The sequence below is a fragment of the Rhineura floridana genome, chromosome 1 (genome assembly GCF_030035675.1).
Source record: "Rhineura floridana isolate rRhiFlo1 chromosome 1, rRhiFlo1.hap2, whole genome shotgun sequence".
NCBI lineage: Eukaryota > Metazoa > Chordata > Lepidosauria > Squamata > Rhineuridae > Rhineura > Rhineura floridana.
Window position 1 is genome coordinate 20,264,072 of NC_084480.1, and position 10,420 is coordinate 20,274,491.

Sequence of the window (10,420 nt, forward strand, 5' to 3'; positions counted from 1 at the left end):
TCCTTTATGTAAATTATGTTCAAAAAACTCTTTTAATTTCTTCTTACATTCTTGTACTACTTTGTCATTCTGTAATAAAGATTCATTTAGTCTCCATCTAAATCCAAGATTTTTTTTTTTTAAAGTTAATATCACAGGATTGTGGTCCGAAAAAGTTTTTGGTAATATATCCATTTTAAAAATATCCTTCGCTAGAATTTTAGACATCCAAATCATATCAATCCTCGAGAATGTTTTGTGTCTTTCTGAAAAATAAGTAAATTCCTTTGCGTTATCATTTATATATCTCCAGGTATCCACCAATTCTAAATGTTCCATCAGTTCAAAGCAAATCTTCGGTAATTTACCCTGTGTCTCTTTAATATTTTTTTCAGAAAGTCTATCAATTTTTGGTGAGATTACCCCATTCCAATCACCCATGACGCACCAATGATCATATGAAAACTCTGACAATTTTTCCATAAGTCCTGTGTAAAACCTTGTTTTATCTTCATTGGGGGCATAAATACCCACTATCAAAATGTTTGTACCCTGTAAAGTAATTTCAACCCCCACAAATCTACCGCTATCATCCAGTAATACCAATTTAGGAAGCAATTGTGGGTTAATGTAAAGAACAACTCCATTTTTTTTTTTTGGTCCAGCCGAAATAAATTCTTCACCCAAATTTTTACAAATCAAATATTTGGAATCTTTCTTCTTAATATGAGTTTCTTGTAAACAAATTATATCCAATTTTAATTTTTTCAAATAATGAAACACTTTCTTTCTCTTCTGCGCCGTGTTGGCTCCATTTATATTCCAAGTTAGATATTTGTAATCCATCTTTAAGCGTGTATTTTAAAATGTGCCTGATGCTCCTTTTAATCCATCATCTTCCTTCCCCTCCTCTGCATGTTCTTGTTGACTTTGTTTCCCAGGAATTATATCCATATCTTTGAGTTTATCTTCTTCCATGTCTTTTGAAGCTTTTCTCAAGAAGTCCCTTGCTTTTTGAACAGTATTCAATCTATATTTCTGTTGTCTGAATGTAAAGATCACTCCTTCTGGAACATCCCATCTAAATTGAATTTTGCATTGCTTAAGTTTTTCTGTAAAGAAAGCATATTCTTTTCTCTTACGTAAAAGTCTAATAGGAATTTCTTTCATCACCAGTATTTCCTTACCATCAATTTTAAAGGTATTTTTAAAGTGTTGCTGTAATACCATATCTCTGGTCGTCTTCTTTATAAAGTGAACAAGCACATCTCTTGGAATTTTTTTCATTGTTGCATATCTGGAATTAATTCTATAAACTTTGTCTATTTCAAATTTCATCCGATCTTCATTCAAATCCAGAAATTTTACTAAAGCATTAACAATTTTATCTCTGATGTCTTCACCTGTTTCCTCAGGGATTGCACGGAATCTCAAACAATGTTCTTTATTTCTCATGTCAGTCACAGCCATATAGTCCAAGTTTTTTTCTAATTCCAGATTTAATATATCTGTTCTATTCTCCAAGATTTGTACCTTTTCTTTAGTATTTTTTGCATCCTCCTTTATTTGCCCAATTGTCCCTTTAATCTCATCCACTTGTGTTTTAATATAGTCTTTTATATCTATCAATTCAGTTTTAATTTCCTGTTTTATATCATTAATCCCTTCCATTATTTTTTGAAACATATCTGGGGGTATAGCCCCTTCCTGTGGGTCAATTGAACCTCTTCGCTCCTGGGCCTTAGTTGCTTTTTTAGTTGTCATTCTCGAAAGAAGCCTTTAATTTCTGATATTAACCACTGTTCCAAAACCTAGAGGCAGTCTATTTCTTTTTTTTTCCTCCACCAACAAAAGAGTTAATATTCCAGGCCTGTTATTATAGTCCGGCCAGCACAGCACAGTTCTTATCTACGTCCAGGAATGCAAAACAATTCTGGTTCACAACACCAAGCGATTAGTAACATATACGAACAGCAGATTCGTCCAAAAAGAAATAGTCCAAGGAGAAAAATAGTCCAAAATATATTTCCATCAAATAATAATTACCTCTCATCCGTTTTTAAACTTTAAAACTCCAAATTCAGGCCAGCTTTTTGTCGTAAAAAATATATATATAAGTTGTTTACATTTTCTTTCTTCCTTAATTATATTTAAAAGAGAAAAAGTATGACTCACCCAGATTTCTCAGTTGCTGATTCGTAAACAAATTTAAGCCAAATGATAAGATTTAGACAGAAGTAGGCTCGCTGGTTAAGGACGTTTTTTTAAGAAGAAAAAAAAACGCTTCGCTTTTTTCCAGTACAGCTTGCTGGAAGTCCTGACTCCATCTTCAGCCGATCGGCATGCCTTCTTATCTCAGGGATTTCCTGATCAATTCCAGCAGCCGACAGCTCAACGAAGTCCTGTGGAAAATCTGATCGGTTCTCCTATACCTTGGAGAACATTTAAGCCAGTCAAAGTTTCCTCTTGACTGGCTTTTAAACTGAAAAAAGCTTCCTCTGAGGCAGAGATCTCTCAGAGACAGTCACCAGCTGAGCACTCACTTCCTGGAAGTTCCTAAAAGTGGTTCTCTGGATTCTTGAGGTGGGGAAATGTGCTTTAAATGTATGGTGTATATGCAGCCTCCATGTAAGGTAAGAACATAAGAGGAGCCTGCTGGAACAGGCCAGTGGCCCATCTACTCCAGCATCCTGTTCTCGCAGTGGCCAACCAGATGCCTATGGGAAGCCCACAAGCAGGACCTGAGAACTAGAGCACTCTCCCCTCCTGCAGTTTCTAGCAACTGGCATTTGGAAGCATTCTGCCTCTGTCTATGGAGGCAGAACATAGCCATCATGGCTAGTAACCACTGGTAGCCTGATTCTCTATGAATCTGTCTAATCCTCTTTTAAAGCCCTCCAAGTTGGTGGCCACCACAGCCTCTTGTGGGAATGGAATTCCATAGTTTAACCACATGCTCTGTAAAGAAGTACTTTCTTTTGTCTGTCCTGAATCCTCCAACGCTCAGTTTCTTTAGATGTCCACGGATTCTAATGATGGGGGGGGGGGGACTTTTCTCTGTGCACTTTCTCCATCCCATGCATCATTTTATACACTTCTATTATGTCACCTTTTACTCACCTTTTCTCTAAACTAAAATGCCCCAAATGCTGTAACCTTTTCTCATTGGGGAGTTGCTTCATCCCCTTGATCATTCAGGTTGTCCTTTGCTGAATGTTCCAGTGCTTCTGTGTTCTTGTGCCGTAAACAGAGCCAGCCAGACATTGATCCATCTAGCTTAGTATTGCCTGAGAGCAACTTTCCAGGGGTTCAGGGATTTCAGGAAGGGGACATTCCCAGCCCTATCTGGAGATGCTGAAGATTCAACCTGGGCTCCTGTTGGGAGGAAGGGTGGGATATAAATAAATAAATAAATTTGCATGCAAAGCAAGTGCTCTACCACTGAGCCTACAGCTCTTCCCCATTACGGTTTTTCCTGCCTGTTGCTGGCATCTGATTATATATGTGCGTTTCTTGTCTGGTGACTTCAGATAGGTGGCACAATAGCTTCTGAACACACATAATTTCTGAGATAATGTTTACATGCAAAATTAAAATTATATATATATATAAAACTCAATTTTTCACATTTTACTGATGTGTTTATTTGTATCTGTATTAATTTTGAGTTTTAATTAAAATGCATTCAAACTTTTAATTTTTTATTTTCATTTTTGTATCGTGTCTGTGGAACTGTCAAGGTGTGAATAATAAATTAACTATACGCCTAAAATATGCTCAGCCACCCCCACCCTAGGCACTTTTACTAGTGTTTCAAAGTAGCAGCAGCTGCTAATCTATAAAGGCAGCTGATCATAATACACCAATAAAAATAGGTGAGTTGCTCTGAAAGTTTAATAAGTAACATATTTAGTGTGACTAATTTCAATAAACTACTTGTTTTCTCTTGGTTGGTATTTTGAAATTAAATTGCAATATGGATGACCTAACATTTCTGGTCTTCTTGATCTTCAGTACTTAAAATTAGTGAGTAGTTCTATAATAATGGTAATAAATGGATCTGCACTAACTGTTAATTAATCAGTTGGGGCCAAATTTAATTGATGAGGGCCAGTGTAAAATTAGTGAGACTGTGAGTTAAGGAAATTCTTGTTTATTATTTGAGACTATTTAGGTTCTGAAGCATTACTGTAATAAGAGAAGAGGGGGGAAAGGAATATATTAAATATTAGCTTTAATAATGAGTGGTCACTTACAATTGATTAAACAAGGGCTATCTTATACCTTCTTTAGTATCTCAAATAAAGGGCCTATAATGAGGTTATGGTAATGTTTTAATTTAATCGAGTAAGCACAAGGCTAGATTAATCATTAAACTAGGGGTTCATAAACTGTGGTCTGTAGACCACCAGAGCTCCATGGGCTTCATTCACGTGGTCCGTGATGTATCTGTGAATTTGTGGTTGAAGATGGGCGATAGCACATCCATCACATTAATTATTCATAGTGATTTTAAATTGTATTTTATTGCTTCTTTTATTTGTTCTGTTGTATGTTTTTTGTATTACAATTTGAATTCTATGGAATTACAATGGCTACAACAGGCAGAAATATCATTAAGTGGTCTGCCCATTTTCAAGTGGTCTGTGGGGGGGGAAATTTGGGAATTACTGCAGGACTTTATATGTCTGCAGCAAGACCTTGAACATAGTGCGGTAGCATAGCGGTAGCCAATGCAGCTCTTTCAGCACAGGAGTTACACACTATCAGTAGGGTATAACTATTGTTAGCTAAGTTATGTCTCCATGGTCGGAGGCAGTATGCTGGGAATCACAAGTTGGGACGTCGCTGTTGCACTCAGGTCCTGCTTTTTGGGCTTCCCATGGGCATCTGGTGGGCCACTGTGAGAACAGGATGCTGGACTAGATGGGCCATTGGCCTGATCCAGCAAGGCTCTTCTTAACTTCCTACCCCCTTCAACAGCCTTGCTGTGGCGTACTGTACTAGTTGCAGCTTCCACTAGCAATTATTTATTTATTTTTATTTATTTGTTTCATTTATAGACCGCCCATAGCGAGTGGCTCTCTGGGCGGTGTACAAAAAGGTTAAAATACAAAATATCAACAATAAAATCAGACAACAAACAATAAACACAAGCAGCAACTAAAGAAAAAAATAAAAAATAAAAAAATTAAATTATAACATTAACGCTTAAAATGCCTGGGAGCATAGCCAGGTCTTAACCTGGCGCCGAAAAGATAGAAGCGTAGGCGCCAGGCATACTTCTTCGGGGAGGCTGTTCCACAGTTTGGGGGCCACTACAGAAAAGGCCCTAGATCGAGTAACTGTCCTCTGGGCTTCTCGATGGGTTGGTACCCGGAGGAGGGCCTTAGATGCTGAGCGAAGTGACAGGGTAGGTTCATAGCGGGAGAGGCGTTCCACAAGATATTGTATAAGATATAAAGCCGTGTAAGGCTTTATAGGTCAAAACCAGCACCTTGAATCTGGCTCGGAAACAAATAGGTAGCCAGTGCAAACGGGCCAGAACAGGTGTTATATGTGCTGACCGGCTGGTCCTCGTCAGCAGTCTGGCTGCTGCGTTTTGCACTAGCTGAAGCTTCCGAACTGTCTTCAAGGGCAGCCCTACGTAGAGCGCATTACAGTAATCCAGCCTAGAAGTTACCAGAGCATGAACAACTGAGGCGAGGTCATCCCTGTCCAGATAGGGGCGTAGCTGGGCTACCAACCGAAGGTGGTAGAATGCATTCCTTGCCACCAAGGCCACTTGCGCCTCAAGAGACAAGGAAGGATCGAAAAGAACTCCCAGACTACGAACCTGTTCCTTCAAGGGGAGTGTAACCCCATCTAGAACAGGGTGAACATCCACCATCTGGGCAGGGGAGGCACTCACCAACAGTCTTGTCTGGATTGAGTCTCAGTTTATTAGCTCTCATCCAGTCCATTATCGTGGTCAGGCAAAGAATCAGCACATCCACAGACTCACCTGTAGAAGATGAAAAGGAGAAATAGAGCTGCATGTCATCAGCGTACTGGTGGCAACGCACTCCAAAACTCCTGATGATGGCACCCAGAGGCTGCATGTAGATGTTAAAAAGCACGGGGGACAAAATCGACCCCTGAGGGACTCCACAATGGAGAGTCCAAGGTGTCGAGCAATGTTCCCCAAGTACTACCTTCTGGCGACGATCCGCCAAGTAGGAGCGGAACTACTGCCAAGCAGCGCCTCCAACTCCCAACTCCGTGAGTCTCCCCAGAAGGATACCATGGTTGATGGTATCAAACGCCGCTAAGAGATCAAGGAGAATCAACAGAGTCACACTCCCTCTGTCCCTCTCCCGACAGAGGTCATCGTACAGGGCGACCAAGGCTGTTTCAGTGCCAAAACCAGGCCTAAAACTGGATTGAAACGGATCCAGATAATCGGTTTCATCCAAGAGCACCTGGAGCTGATTGGCAACCACCCGCTCCAGAACCTTGCCCAAAAAGGGGATATTTGCCACCGGTCTATAATTGTTCAAGTTATCTGGGTCTAAGGAAGGTTTCTTCAAAAGAGGTCTCACTACTGCCTCCTTGAGGCTACTAGGGACTACTCCCTCACTCAAGGAGGCATTTATCACTTCCTTGGCCCAGCCGGTGGTACCAGTCCTGCTAGCCTTGACCAGCCAAGATGGACAAGGATCTAGAGCAGACGTGGTCGCCCGCACCATTCCAAGCACCTTGTCCACTTCCTCAAGCTGCACCAACTGAAACTCATCCAATAATGAAAGACAAGACCGTGTTCTGGACACTTCAGTGGATTCATCTGTCGTAACATCAGAGTCTAGGTCCCTACGGATGCATGCGATTTTATTTTGGAAGTGCCCTGCAATGTCATTACAGCGAGCTTCAGATGTTTCAATGGTATCTTGAGGACCAGAATGTAAAAGTCCTCGTACAACCCTAAAAAGCTCTGCTGGGTGGCAGAGAGATGTCTTGATACAGGCAGCGAAGTAGGACTTCTTCGCCGCCCTTACCCGCTTTTATGTACGACTTAGTAGAGGCACTTACCAAAGCATAATTGCATCCGTCTGGAATTCGTCTCCATCTGCACTCCAGCCTCCTTCTCTCTTGCTTCATCACTCTCAGCTCCGGGGTATACCACGGAGCTGTATGAGCTCTGCATCGAAGAGGGCGTGCGGGAGCGATCGTGTCGATAGCCCGGGCCATCTCTGTATTCCACAGTTCGACCAAGGCCTCGAGAGGAGCGCCAGTACTATCAGCTGGAAAAACTCCCACAACCCTCTGAAAACCCATAGGATCCATAAGCCTCCGGGAGCGGACCAACTTAATAGGTCCCCCACCCTTGCAGAGGGAAAGAGTCGTCGTAAGTCTAAAACTCAGCAGGCGGTGATCTGTCCATGACAATGGAGTAGATGAAAAATACCCCACCTCCAGATCACGATCTCCATGACCAGTGGCGAAGATCAAATCAAGAGTGTGACCCGACACATGCGTTGGGCCAGTAACAAATTGAGACAGCCCCATGGTTGTCATGGAGGCCATGAAGTCCTGAGCCGCTCCAGATAAGACAGTCTTGGCATGAACGTTGATATCCCCCAACACCACAAGTTTGGGGGACCTCAACAACACCTCCGAGACTATCTCTGTCAGCTCAGCTAGGGAAGCTGCTGGGCAGCAAGGTGGGCGGTACACCAACAAGATTCCCAGTCTGTCTCCTTGGCCCAGTACAAGGTGGAGGCACTCTAGACCAGTCGTCATCTGGACAGGATGCCTGGTGAGAGAGAAAATACTCCTATAGACCACAGCGACCCCGACTCCCCGGCCCTCAGATCTGCCATAGTGCTGCACCGTATACCCAGGTGGGCAAAGCTGAGAGAGGGCAACTCCTCCCTGCTCACCCACCCAGGTCTCGGTTATACACGCCAGGTCGGCACCCTCATCCACAATTAAATCATGGACAAGGGAGGTTTTATTATATACCGACCTGGCATTCAAAAGCAGCACCTGGAGATCTAAGGGCTGGCTGATAGAACAACCAGCAGTTCTGTGGTCTTGAGGAGAACCGGAACAAGGCACAGACACAACTTGTCTGGGGCGAGTTCCCCTTACCTGGCATGTTCTCTTCCTAACACCATACCTCCCATTACCCGTCACTACGCTAATTGGGGCCCCCGGAAGCCCCCCCATTAAATACAAAGCATGCTCTCCAAGGCACATTTTAAAAATATTTAAATACAAACAAACACATTCACACAACAACGCATAAAAATACACATAAATATACACAAACACGTCCACACAATCTCATTCATACACACAACAGACAAAACAAACAGACAATTAAAATGCACCCTTAAATTAAAATTAGAACTACTGCCAATGGTGTAGGGGGCATTTGAGGGGGTGGGGCTGATTTGGATCTGCTGGATCTAAAGTTCCTCTATTCCCCTGAGAATTAGGTTCATTACCTATGGAAGCCTGGAATAATGGGTCATTTCCCATCTACTGATTTCAGTGGGGAAAATTAAACACACACAAAAGAAATAAATATATCTCATCCCCCATGCATCCATCACCCTGGCTGGGGCAAACCAACAGTGGCAGATCATTTGTTATGTCACTTCTCCATCCCTTGGATTGCTCTGTTAGTTTTAATGAGTTAACAGATTATTTATCAGCTGACAGCCCTAGAAATAATAGGTTGCATTCAACTAAGTCCTACTCAGAGTAGACCCACTGAAATTAATAGGCATCTCTATTAACTTCAGTGGGTCTACTCTGAGTAGGACTGGCATTAAGTACCACCCAATATTCTGGGCTGACTGACATCCTATTTTTATTCCAATATTTCAGATTTAAGTGAATCAAATTTTTGAGTTGGCCTCCTTGCTCAAACATTCTATTCACCCACCCAGCCACGTTAGAATAAAATTAATAATATCTGACCAGGTTCTGTTCAGTACCTATGAAATACAAATCTAAACCCTTTGCTTGAAACCAAATGGGCAGAGAGCCCAGTACAGGCGCGGGGGGGGGAATCTGCGCTCTGCTAAGAGCGTCCCTGGAATCCCATGGCAACACCTTGTCAGATAAATTAGAAGAATTGCCGTAAAAGGTAGGAAGCACTGGCAAGATTAGAAAGAGGGCATAAGGCAGTTAAATAGCCAAGGCTATGTTACTGTCCACCAAAATGTCCATTGCTGGAGGAGTTTCCCTTCCATGCCAGATGCTGTAAAATGATGCTGAGTTTGCAGAATTATCTTCCGGATTGTGGCAGCCAATCAATCGGATAATTTGCACGAGGGCTAAGCCAGCAAGACCCATCATGAGGAGGCATGGCCAACAGCAGCCCAACATGGAGGTTTTCAAGTCTGCTACCTAGTGCAAGCTGAAACAAGGGCTCAGTGATGAAGCTGTCTGCTATCATAACTGGGAACAGCAGCCTCAGAGTGCTTTTGAGATGGAAACAGCTGTGATTTGATTGCTCATTACTGCCAGTTGACTGGGGACTGGGAGAGGGGGTGAGTGCAGAAAGAGGGGGGGATGTAATGGACTGGTCTAAGGTGGGGGAGAAATTCAATTCAGTTTACATTTAAAGGCAGATCTTCCTAATTTGCACTCCCCAGTCAAAATATGTGAACTGAAACACACACATCCTTTGAAATTTGCATTTCTCTGAATTTCGCAATGAAGTTCTCCAACCAAATCATGTGTACACATATATACACATACTGGGGAAGTGTGCATAAATGCATATATTAGTAAAAACAACATAGCAAAACACATTATATCAGGGGGAATTGTATATTAGGCAAAACTGCATACAAAAATGTGTGTATTGCAAGAAAGATGCACTAAAATGCTAACCAATCGTCATGAGGACTTAAAAAAACTTAAGTGGCAACATGGAGAACTGAAATTAAGTCTGGAAAAAATGAGAAACTGAAATAGATAAATTCACCCATCTCTTTGTTGTTGTTATTTGCCTACAAGCCGATTACGACTTATAGTGACCCTATGAATCTTTTTTTTTATATAGGGTTTTCATGGTAAGAGGTATTCAGAGGTGGTTTACCATTGCCTTTCTCTAAGCCTACGGCACCCGACATTCCCAGGCAGTCTCCCATCCAAGTACTAACCAGGCCTGACCCTGCTCAGCTTCCGAGATCAGATGAGATTGGGCGTGTTCAGGGTAGTATGGCCGAAGCCCACCCATCCCTATTTTAAGTTATATTCTTTTTTTATATATATATAATTTTTATTCAAATTTTTCCAAAAACAAACAAAACAAAGTCAAAAAAACATAACAATACAACAACAAAAAATGAAAATAAAATAGTTGACTTCCGATTTGTCACAGATCAGCTATAAGTATATAATATACATCAAACCTGTCCCTTAATATATACATACAGAATCC

The 10,420-nt window shown here is 41.7% G+C and overlaps 1 pseudogene; it reads right to left on the reverse strand.

The window, feature by feature from the left end:
• Positions 1 to 10,090: 10,090 nt before the first annotated feature.
• On the reverse strand, positions 10,091 to 10,209 carry LOC133375739 (5S ribosomal RNA; annotated as a pseudogene).
• Between the last annotated feature and the right edge of the window lie 211 nt (positions 10,210 to 10,420).